This window comes from Gorilla gorilla, chromosome 1 (genome assembly GCF_029281585.2).
Source record: "Gorilla gorilla gorilla isolate KB3781 chromosome 1, NHGRI_mGorGor1-v2.1_pri, whole genome shotgun sequence".
Classification (NCBI taxonomy): Eukaryota; Metazoa; Chordata; class Mammalia; order Primates; family Hominidae; genus Gorilla; species Gorilla gorilla.
Window position 1 is genome coordinate 222,364,872 of NC_073224.2, and position 10,980 is coordinate 222,375,851.

General features: G+C 51.4%; 1 protein-coding gene across 8 annotated transcripts in view; it reads right to left on the minus strand.

Annotated features, from left to right (window-relative positions):
- ARHGEF10L (Rho guanine nucleotide exchange factor 10 like) overlaps positions 1–10,019 on the minus strand; it is a 158,270-nt gene extending 148,251 nt beyond the window's left edge. For 3 of the 8 annotated variants that reach the window (XM_031011860.3, XM_055353972.2, XM_031011856.3), the window contains exon 1: positions 9,783–10,018. The gene's annotated coding sequence lies outside the window, so the exon portion shown is untranslated. Of the gene's footprint in view, positions 1–9,778 lie in introns of all 8 variants that reach the window. The other 5 variants (XM_055353810.2, XM_063702278.1, XM_031011871.3 and 2 more) reach the window with 5 other exon arrangements.
- Between the last annotated feature and the right edge of the window lie 961 nt (positions 10,020–10,980).

Genomic DNA, 10,980 nt, shown 5'->3' on the forward strand with positions numbered 1-10,980 from the left:
TAAGACTCACGAGGCTGGGCACCGTGGCTCACACCTGTAATCCCAGCACTTTGGGAGGCTGAGGTGGGAGAATCACTTGAGGTCAGGAGTTCGAGACCAGCCTGGCCAACATAGTGAAACCCCATCTCTACTAAAAATACAAAATTTAGCCAGGTATAGTGGCAGGCGCCTGTAATCCCATCTACTCAGGAGGCTGAGGCTGGAGAATTGCTCGAACCCAGGATGCAGAGGATGCAGTGAGCCAAGATCATGCCATCACACTCCAGCCTGGGTGACAGAGCAACACTCCATCTCAAAAACAAAAACAAAAACAAAACCACCAGGGCAAGGTTAATGTCAGCTTGCTCACTGGTGTAACTGAAAAGGATCAGAATATGCCATCCCAGGGCCAGAAGTGGTGGTTCACACCTATAGTCCCAGCACTTTGGGAGGCTGAGGCAGGAGAATCATTTGAGGTCAGGAGTTCGAGACCAGCCTGGCCAACATGGTGAAACCCTGTCTCTACTAAAAATACAAAAATTAGCTGAGTGTGGTGGTGCGCACCTGTAATCCCATCTACTCAGGAGGCTGAGGCTGGAGAATTGCTTGAACCCAGGAGGCAGAGGATGCAGTGAGCCAAGACCATTGCACTCCAGCCTGGGCAACAGAGCAAGATGCTGTCTCAAAAAAAAAAAAAAAAAAAAGAATTATTTTAAGCTCAAGGTACTTGAGCAGCAGCAGATACAGGAAGAGCTCTTTGCCTCCCCTTTTCTGCCTAAAAGCAGGGCACACATTTCCCTTTGTAAAGGTGACATAAATTTCCATTTGCAAAGCTGTACCCCTCTACCTTACTTTATCTGCATAACAAACCTTACTAAACCACCCTTATCTACCATACATTTCCTAGTCACTTTCCTGAAATTTACTGCCCCCCTAAGAGTCCAATCCTTTTCTTTTGTCTCCTCACTTCTCCACAATTTATCGCCCTTTGTTAAAATGTTACGTAAGCTCCTGGGTCTAACTGCCTCTTTGGATTTTCATTTCTTTTCTATGGAGACCCCTTACAGTAAAAAAATACATATATATAGTAACATTAAATAAAATCTATATGCCTTTTCTCCTATTAATCTGTCTTTTGTCAGTTTAATTCATAGGCTCTATCACAGAACCTAACAGGGTAGAAGAAAAGATATTCCTCCCCTACATGACAAAAGCCAACATTACTAAGCTTTGACCTGGGCCATGCACTATCATGAGCATCCTACCTGCCCTTTCTTGTCAAATCTCCATGCCTTATGACACAGCTACTAGTGTTATCCCTATTCCACAGATGAGAAAACAGATAGGAGAAGGGTCAAGTGAGTTGCCCAAGGCCCAACATAGAAAGAGCCCTAGCAGGGAGCAGGGTACCCCTCTACTCCCAGCGTCTACTCCCAGAACCCAACACAGCCTCTCCCTTTGTGGGCCCTAAATAGATACTTGGCAAATGAGTAAATGAATCACTGAATACATGAATGATATGCACCACAATATTGAGAGAGGCTGTTTTTAGGTGGCAAAATGATTTCCATTTTCTTCTCTCTGTATTTTCTCTGTGTTTTCTTCAGTGGTCATGCGATACATGTATAACTTAAAGTAAAACAAATGCCTGTTTTAAAAGAAATTCAAAGGTTGTGGGTAATGTCTAGGTTCAGGAATATTTTTCTTCAATTTCGGGAGACTGTTATTTTCCTACTTAATTTAACCATTGTTTTTCTAGGGAAATTGAATAAAAAGCCCACATTTCCAAAGCTCACTCCAAGTCTGCCCACTTCAAACAATGAAGAGAGGGGAGTAATGAGAGCTGGCTCCCGCCTTGTATGCTAATGGCCGGGATTCTGGGATGCATACCAATCAGCCAGCGACTAGAACCAGGACTTTTACAGAGAGGAGGGCACTCTGGGGCCAGGCTCTCAAGGAGAAAGAGGGGTTCCAAAACTCAGAAATGCCACCTCATCTTGGGCCCAACATGCCAACATGGGCTGGCACCATCACAAACCACCTGCACTGCCCTGGACTGGGGATGTATCTGCAAGAAGGTGGTGTTGGGGCCTGGTCTGACACCACCCTCTCAACCAACAGGCCAGTGGGAAGATGAACCCCATGGCAGGGAGCTCAGTGCTGGCTCTAACCAAGAGGTGGGCAGACCCTGGGCCTGTGGCCAAGTGGTCAACTAACCTTCCCCATTTTCCATAGCATATGGGCACTGCTGCTAGGGGCTGTCAAAGGCACAGCCAGGCCAGACCCTGGGAGGGTTGGCGCTGCTCAAGGAAAGACGCAGAGTGGAGAGGCAGGACTCTGGGGCGAGCAGAATGTGGTGCTTCTAACTCTTGGTTGCACAACCCTGGGCAAGTTCAACGGAGGCAAAACAGAGATAATGATGCACCCCACCTCTTGGAGTAGCTGAGAACTGAGAAAGCTCCCACGAGCCATGCACTACCAAGGTGCCTGCCACTCTGCAATTATGAGCCATTAGTATTAGCTCTTTCCTGACACCAGGCCTAGGGGGCCCGTGTGGGTACCAGAATTCTATTTTTATCCTTGCCCCTGAGCCACAAGGTAACAAACCCAGCTATGACCAGACTGGGCCTTGCCAACACTGAATTAAAAAAACACACATTAACTCCGAACTAAGAAAGGCAAAGTGTGCTGAGATTCCAGGCATGTGATGAATCTCTCCCTCCCCTCCTCAAAGGGAAAAGGAAAACCGCATAAAGGAGGGGAGCACGGGACTGCAGAAAGATCTCAGGGCCTGCCGGCTTCAAATCCTGCCACTTACAAACACAGTGCCCTTGGATAAGTCTCTGAGACTCAATTCCCTCATCGATAAGATGGGAAAATAGGACCTACTTGCAGGATCAGCATGGAAATTAAATGAATTGATGCATGAAAAATATCTGGCACATATAGGCATAAAGTCAAAATCAGTTGCCCTTAAGCAAAGAAGTTCTCAATTATCTGCCTAAATGAAGGACAGACGCAGCTTTTCTGGTATCAATTAGCAATGGGGGGAGAATAGGAGACCCCTCTTCCCAATTAAGTTTTGTGCTTGATATTAACATGGATTTTTTTTGAGAATCCACCAGCCACAGATGCAGGGGCTGGAAGAGCAGCAAGCTTTAGGGACAGCAGGAAACTACCAAGAAACCTTAAAGATTTTCAGGGAAGCAGGGTGATCCACACAGCACAAGGCCCCTGACAGGTGAGGTTTGTCAGATTTCCTTTGCTGGCACCCAGATGATGCTGTGCCTCCTGACTTGAGGAAGGTTCAAAGCTTCCCCTACTCTGTTTCAAGCCCTGCAGACTTTTGATTCACCTGACACCAGAGCCAGACTGAACTCTCAATAATTCATGCCTCTGAGCCTTTGCACATGCCATTCCTTCTGGGTAGAAAAAACACACATTAACTCCCCTGGGTAGAAGGAGCAGCATGTGCAAAAGTTCAGAGGCATGAATTGTTTCCCTCTCCCTACCCCATTCCCCTGCTACACTCCGCACATCCCTCCACTGTATGTAACTGTGCACATGTCCATCTCCCAACCAGAGATCACAGGATGTACAAGAGCAACCGTCTGCCTCTACTCTCTCATGCAGGTCCTGAATCCATATGGACAGGTCATGCCCACTGTTGCCTATGTCAGCTCTAGCCACCCATGTCCTGGACTTCACAACTCCACAAGCCCCAAGCTACTTAACTTGTCCACGGTCTGTCCTCAGACGCCACTGCTGCTTTTCCTCCCAGATGCCTGAGTCATCCTGAATAGGGTTACTCAATGGCAAAGTCAGCTCTCAATTAACTGAATCTCCTCCTTGTCCCATTTCCTCTCTTCCTGGTGCATGGTAGCAACTCACGTGCTGGAATGGAGAGCTCCTGTGATTTGAGGGCAATTTACAACCTCTATCACCAAAGCAGGCCCTGCCCTGCAGCTGCCCCTCAGCAATGAGGACACTAAGATCAGTCCTGGAGCGCCATCACACCAAAATGTAAGTTCAAAGGGAGGGACTGAGTTGCTCATTGCTGGATTCCCAGTGGTGTGCTGGTAAACAGGCTCTTCAGGGGAAAAGATTCTGATTTGCAGTGTTTGCCAATTTCTGTGATATAAATACTCTCACTCTGGCCAATTTCAAGCTGCCAACGTGACATCACTGAATGGAGTTGAGATATGCAGTAGCACACCACTACGTACATTACACACACACCCACACCCACACTCACACCCCTTGATATGGTTTGGCTGCATCCCCACCCAAATCTCATCTTGAATTGTAGCTCCCATAATCCCTGCATGTCATGGGAGGGACGTGGTGGGAGGTAATTGAATCACAGGGGTAGGTTTTCCCCATGCTGTTCTCATGATAGTGAATAAGTCTCCCAAGACCTGAAGGTTTTATAAAGGACAGTTCCCCTACACAGGCTCTCTTGCCTGCCACCATGTAAGATGTGCCTTTGCTCCTCCTTCGCCTTCTACCATGATTGTGAGGCCTCCCCAGCCATGTGGAACTGTGAGTCCATTAAATCTCTTTTTCTTTACAAATTACCTAGTCTCGGGTATTTCTTCATAGCAGTATGAAAATAGCAGTATGAAAAAGAACTAATACACTCCCCAACGCACACACACACAAAGCAGCAAATAACCACAAAAGCACAGGTAATAATAGAATAAAATAATTAGGAAAAAAATTGAGTATTTATTACTTTATAAATATAATTTACAGGCTGGGCATGGTGGCTCACGCCTGCAATCCCAGCACTTTGGGAGGCTGAGGTGGGCAGATCACCTGAGGTCAGGAGTTTGAGACCAGCCTGGCCAACATGATGAAACCCCGTCTCTACTAAAAATACAAAAATTAGCCGGGAGTAGTGGTGCACGCCTGTAGTCCCAGCTACTCGGGAGGCTGAGGCATGAGAATCGCTTGAACGTGCGTGGGAGGCAGAGGTTGTAGTGAGCCGAGATCATGCCATTGCACTCCAGCCTGAGCAACAAGAGCCAAAACTCCATCTCAAAAAAAAATTATTTTATATATATATATACACACACATATATATGTATAAAATTTATGTCCAGTCACAGTGGCTCATAATTGTAATTCCAGCACTTTGAGAGGCTGAGGCAGGTGGACCACCTGAGGTCAGGAGTTCAAGACCAGCCTGGCCAACATGATGAAACCCCGTCTCTACTAAAAATACAAAAATTAGCCGGGAGTAGTGGTGCACGCCTGTAGTCCCAGCTACTCGGGAGGCTGAGGCATGAGAATCGCTTGAACGTGCGTGGGAGGCAGAGGTTGTAGTGAGCCGAGATCATGCCATTGCACTCCAGCCTGAGCAACAAGAGCCAAAACTCCATCTCAAAAAAAAAATTATTTTTCATATATATATATATATATATATACACACACATATATATGTATAAAATTTATGGCCAGTCACAGTGGCTCATAATTGTAATTCCAGCACTTTGAGAGGCTGAGGCAGGTGGACCACCTGAGGTCAGGAGTTCAAGACCAGCCTGGCCAACATAGTGAAACCCCATCTCTACTAAAATACAAAAAATTAGCCAGGTGTGGTGGCGGGCACCTGTAATCCCAGCTACTGTAATCCCAGAGGCTGAGGCAGGAGAATCACTTGAACCCAGGAGGTGGAGGTTGCAGTGAGCAGAGATCACGCCACTGCATTCCAGCCTGAGCAACAAGAGTGAAACTCCATCTCAAAAATATATAATAATAGCCAGGCGCGGTGGCTCATGCCTGTAATCCCAGCACTTTGGGAGGCTGAGGCAGGTGGATCACCTGAGGTCAGGAGTTTGAGACCAGCCTGGCCAACATGGTAAAACCCCATCTCTACTAAAAATACAAAAATTAGCCGGGCATGGTGGCAGGCACCTGTAATTCCAGCTACTGAGGGGGCTGAGGCAGGAGAATCACTTGAAACCAGGGGGCGGTGGTTGCAGTGAGCTAAGATTGTACCATTTCACTCCAGCCTGGGCAAAAGAGCGAGACTCCATCTCAAAAAACAAACAAACAAACAAACTATATATATATATATATATATATATATATATATATATATATATATATATAATTTACTTAATGATGAATGTATATACTCAAAAAAAAAATTTTTTTTTTTTGAGACGGAGTTTTACTCTTGTCCCCCAGGCTGGAGTACAATGGCACAACCTCGGCTCACTGCAACCTCCGCCTCCTGGGTTCAAGCAATTCTCCTGCCTCAGACTCCCGAGTAGCTGGGATTACAGGCATGGGCCACCACACCCAGCTAATTTTTGTATTTTTAGTAGAGATGGGGTTTCACCATGTTGGCCAGGCTAGTCTCGAACTCCCGACCTCAGGGGATCTGCCTGCCTTGGCCTCCCAAAGTGCTGGGATTACATGCATGAGCCATCGCTCCTGGCCTCAGAATTTTTTATAATGGCTGTGTTTAACAACCGGCTCATGAAATTCCTAAAAAAAATTTAGCAATCAGCTCTTATGTGTAGGTGTGAGCTGGCTCCCAACTCACCACTGCCCAGGACCCGGCAGAGGCTCTGTAAGGACCAGTCACTCCTGGGAATGTCATCAGACCAGGGTCCTGAATGAAAATGGCTCTGATGCCCTCCACTGAGGTAGAGAGAAGAAGAACCCTCTGGGACACTGCAAGGAAGGGGCTGAGCTGGGCCCAAGGTGGCACCGTGGGGCGGAACAACTCTGGCACACTCAGTTGTTAAAAAGCCTGATTCTCTCCTGGACTTTAGACCCCTTGAGGGCAAGAACAGTGGCCCATTCACCCTTGTCTAGCTGGGTGACAGGAATACAAAAGGCACTAGAGACAGTTGTGCAGGAGAAAGCAAGGACTGAGTGGCCAGGGAGTCCCAGGCTGAGTGCTGGCGCCTTCGCTGACTCGCTTCAGCAGTGACCTTCGGCAGTCACTTAAATGCTGTATGCTCAGCTTCCTCATCTGTAAGATGGATATGAACCCATCTCCCTGCCTAACTACTAGGGTGTTGTCAAAACAAAGAGATAGCAGATATGAAAGTGCAATATAAATCCACGTTATTATCTTATCATGGCATATATATCATTTACTTTATCTTTTCAAAATTAATCATAGAAGATTACATGTATTCTTTCCACTCTGTTCCTTCTCAGTGTGTAAGAGGTACATGCTTAAAGCATCTAGCCCAACACCTGGCACTCAGCATATACTATAAATGTCTGTTAATTAATATACTATTTCCCCAAGTAACAGTACACTTTCCTCATATATATATTTAAGACAGGGTCTCCCTCTGTCACTTAAGCTGTAGTACGGTGGCACAGTCACAGCTCACTGCAGCCTCGAACTTCCAGGCTCAAGTGATCCTCCCATCTCAGCCTCCTGAGTAGCTGGGACTACAGGCGTGCACCAGCACATCCAACTAATTTTTAAAATTGTTTGTAGAGACGTGGTCTCTTGTGTTGCCCAGGCTGGTCCCGAACACCTGCGCTCAAGTGATCCTCCCACCTGAGGCTCCTAAAGTGCTGGGATTACAAGCATGAGCCACCATGCTCAATCTTCTTCTTTTCTTTTTTTTTTTCTTTTGAGATAGAATCTCATTCTGTTACCCAGGCTGGAGTGCAGTGGCACAATCTTGGTTCACTGTAACCTCCGCCTCCCGGGTTCAAGCGACCCTCCCACCTCAGCCTCCCAAATAGCTGGGATTACAGACGTGCACCACCACACCCAGCTAATTTCTGTTTTTGTTTTTGTTTTGAAATGGAGTTTCGCTCTTGTCACCCAAGCTGGAGTGCAATGGTGCGATCTTGGCTCACTGCAACCTGCACTTCCCGGGTTCAAGCGATTCTCCTGCTTCAGCCTCCCGAGTAGCTGGGACTACAGGCATGCACCACTATGCCCAGCTAATTTTATATTTTTAGTAGAGATGGGGTTTCACCATGTTGGCCAGGCTAGTCCTGAACTCCTGACCTCAGGTAATCCGCCCACCTCAGCCTCCCAAAGTGCTGGGATTACAGACATGAGCTACTGAGCCTGGCGATAATTTTTGCATTTTTAGTAAAGACAGGGTTTCACCATGTTGGCCAAGCTGATCCCGAACTCCTGACCTCAAGTGATCCACCCAACTTGGCCTCCCAAAGTGCTGGGATTACAAGGGTGAGCCAGCACACCCAACCTCCTCTTAAACTAACCTGGTACCTGGGCCCCAGAGCAGTACACCAGCTTTCGCCCCTCCCCAGACTCCTCCAGAGTTAAAACTTGAAACAGAATTTGGGAACCATTAGTTATTGGACATTCATTTATTCAGCAACTATGTGTAGAGCACCCACTATGCACCAGGCACTGTTCTGAGCTGTGATCAAGGACAGACATGGCCCCTGCTCCACTGGAAGACTGAAAAAAGCCCCCCGCCCCCACAACTGGGGCAGGAACCCTCAGAGCACTGGGGCTACCCTGGCTCACTGGAGAGGAAGTAGCTCCCGAGTGAGAAATCAAAGAGGTGAAGGATGGGACCCACTTCCTGGATAGAGAGAACAGCCCACAGAGGCGCTTTGGTGGAAGGGGAAGGGACAGGGGGCCTCAGGAAGGCAAGCGCCTGGGGACAGAGCGAGCATCAGATTCGGGCACCCCAGGAAGCCTTCCTTACAGGAGGGTTCTGCGCTTCAGCCTGAGGGCCCGATGAAGGGGAAGGGCAGTCCCCAGCCCACAGTCACAGGGAGCTTGGAGATTTCCGGAGGCTGACCTGCTTTCTAGTCTGTGTGTCCGGGGCCTGAACACCGTGGGGGGCACAGTGCTGGGCGGATGCTGGGAAGAGCTATGCATTTTAATGAGCCCGCACAACCTGCCCTCTCTCCCCAGAATCCGAGGAGGAGCAGATGGGGCTCCCGGCAGGTGGGGCGTGGCTTCCCAGTAGCATCCTTAAGGGAGGCCAAGGACTCTGGGGCAGAAACTGAGCTCCAAAGCCAGTGGGAAAGTGCAGCCCACCAGCCACCACCTCTCTACTTGGCACTGATGCAACGCAGGGCCTCCTGGCTTTCAGGGCCAAAGGAAGATTCGAGACCCCCGCCCCAGGGCCCCGCTTTGGGAGAGGGAGGAAGAATTGTCCCCATGCCCCCTACAGTCAGGCCTGCTCTCCCTCTCAGAGGCCATCCCAGGGACTCCAGGGGGGCTGGTCTTCATCTAGGGCCCTCCCTGACATATATCCCTGTTCCAGGGAGGATCCGGGACTGGCGGCTCCGCAGCCACGGCCTCCGGCTGACCCGGCATCCTCTCCTCCCACAGTCTCCTCCTGCAGGAGGCCGTCCCGTTCCGCCTCTGGGCGGGGGTCCAGGGTGGGAGAGGCTGACTCACCACAGAGGCGACGGGGGCACTCCCTGACTTCACCCGATCCCAGGGACCCCCAAGGTCAGCGCAGGAAGAAGTGGACCACAGGGGAAAGTGAGGCACAGGGTGGGGGTGGGGGTTCCCAAACTGTCCTGACTCCAGCCGGCTGGAGGCCACACACACACACAAGCTGAAGCACAAAGGCCACTCGCCCTAGTAACACCAGAACTCCAGTGACACAAGGAGAGACCCACACAGAGGGGAGACGCGGGCTCGGGGCTCTCACACCCAGACACAGGGACACAGCGGCGGACACGGCCCCCGCCCGCCCACGGCGACACGCCCAGGACACCCGGAGGACCCTGGCGCCTGGAGCGCCTCCCGCGCACTCGCAGACTCCGGCACACGCGAGGATCCCGCGCAGGCAGGGCCCCCGCGCTCACTCACCCACCTCGGCTGCCCGGGCCCGCGCCTTTGTCCGCGCCGCTCACAAAGGCGCCCGGCGGCCGGCGCCGCGCCTCCAGCTCCGCAGGCCGCCGCGGGCGCCCATGGCCGGGACGGCGCCCCCACCGCCGCAGCCGCCGCCACCCGAGCCAATGGCCGCGCCGCCCGCCCGCCCGCGAGGTCCGGGCCCGCCGGGACTGCGCCCGCGCCCGCCGCGCTCCGAGGCCTGGTCCCGCCGCCGCCGCCGTGCGCGACGCGGCGCCGCCCCCGCCCGCCCGGTCCCGGGGCGCCGCGGCTGAGGTCACCGCTTAACCCCTGGTGGCCGGGGCAGCGGCCGCCGCGCCCCCTCCCTGCTCCCAGCGCGCCGCGAGGGAGACGTGGCCTCCCCCGACCCGCTGCGAGCCCCCAGCGGTCCCGGCAGCCCACCGGCCCCCCACAGTACAGGGGGGAAACTGAGGCCCGCGGGGATGGGGCCCGGCCCCGGCCACACGGCGACCTCCTCGCTCCTTCACCTACCCCGGGGTCCCCACTTCCCGCCTCCCGGTTCTCCTTCCCCGGTTCTCCGCGGGGAGACCCCGCAGGCGCGCAGGGTGCTGGCTTCTCCTCCCCCACTTCAACGTTTTGCCCTGAGGTTCCCCCAAAAGGGTGAGAATCCTGGGCCGGCCCCAGGGGAAACCCTAGACTTATGACCTGCCCCTCAACCAGTCTTGGCGGCCCCGTATTGCCCCCCACCCCCGCCATGGCAACATGGGGAACCTTGCAGCCCTGCAGCCTAACCTCCAAGAACAACCCTGGCGGGTTCAGGCATTGGCGGCTTTGAGACCGGCAACACCCCAGTGATGTAGCCCCATTTTCCCCAGGAGAAAACTGAGGCTCAGAACTGAGAGTAACTTGGCAAAGCTCACTGAGCAGCAAAGTGCTGAGACTGAGATCCTAGCATTCCCCTGCCTTTGCAGCTCCAAAGCTGCCAAACACTAGGTACTCCCTCCTGAAATTCCAAAGAGGGCCTCTGGATATGATGCAATTAATTACAGTTATCAGGTCATTAATTAAGATTATCCGCGTTGTTGTTAAACACTCCCCCGCTACCTCTCTATTTGCAAGGAAATTCACACGCGGGCTTATCAGAAATTACTCCTGGGTTGATAATGATAAGTTCTGCAGCCTCCAAAGGGTACAGGTGCACGTAGGTTGAAATAATTTTC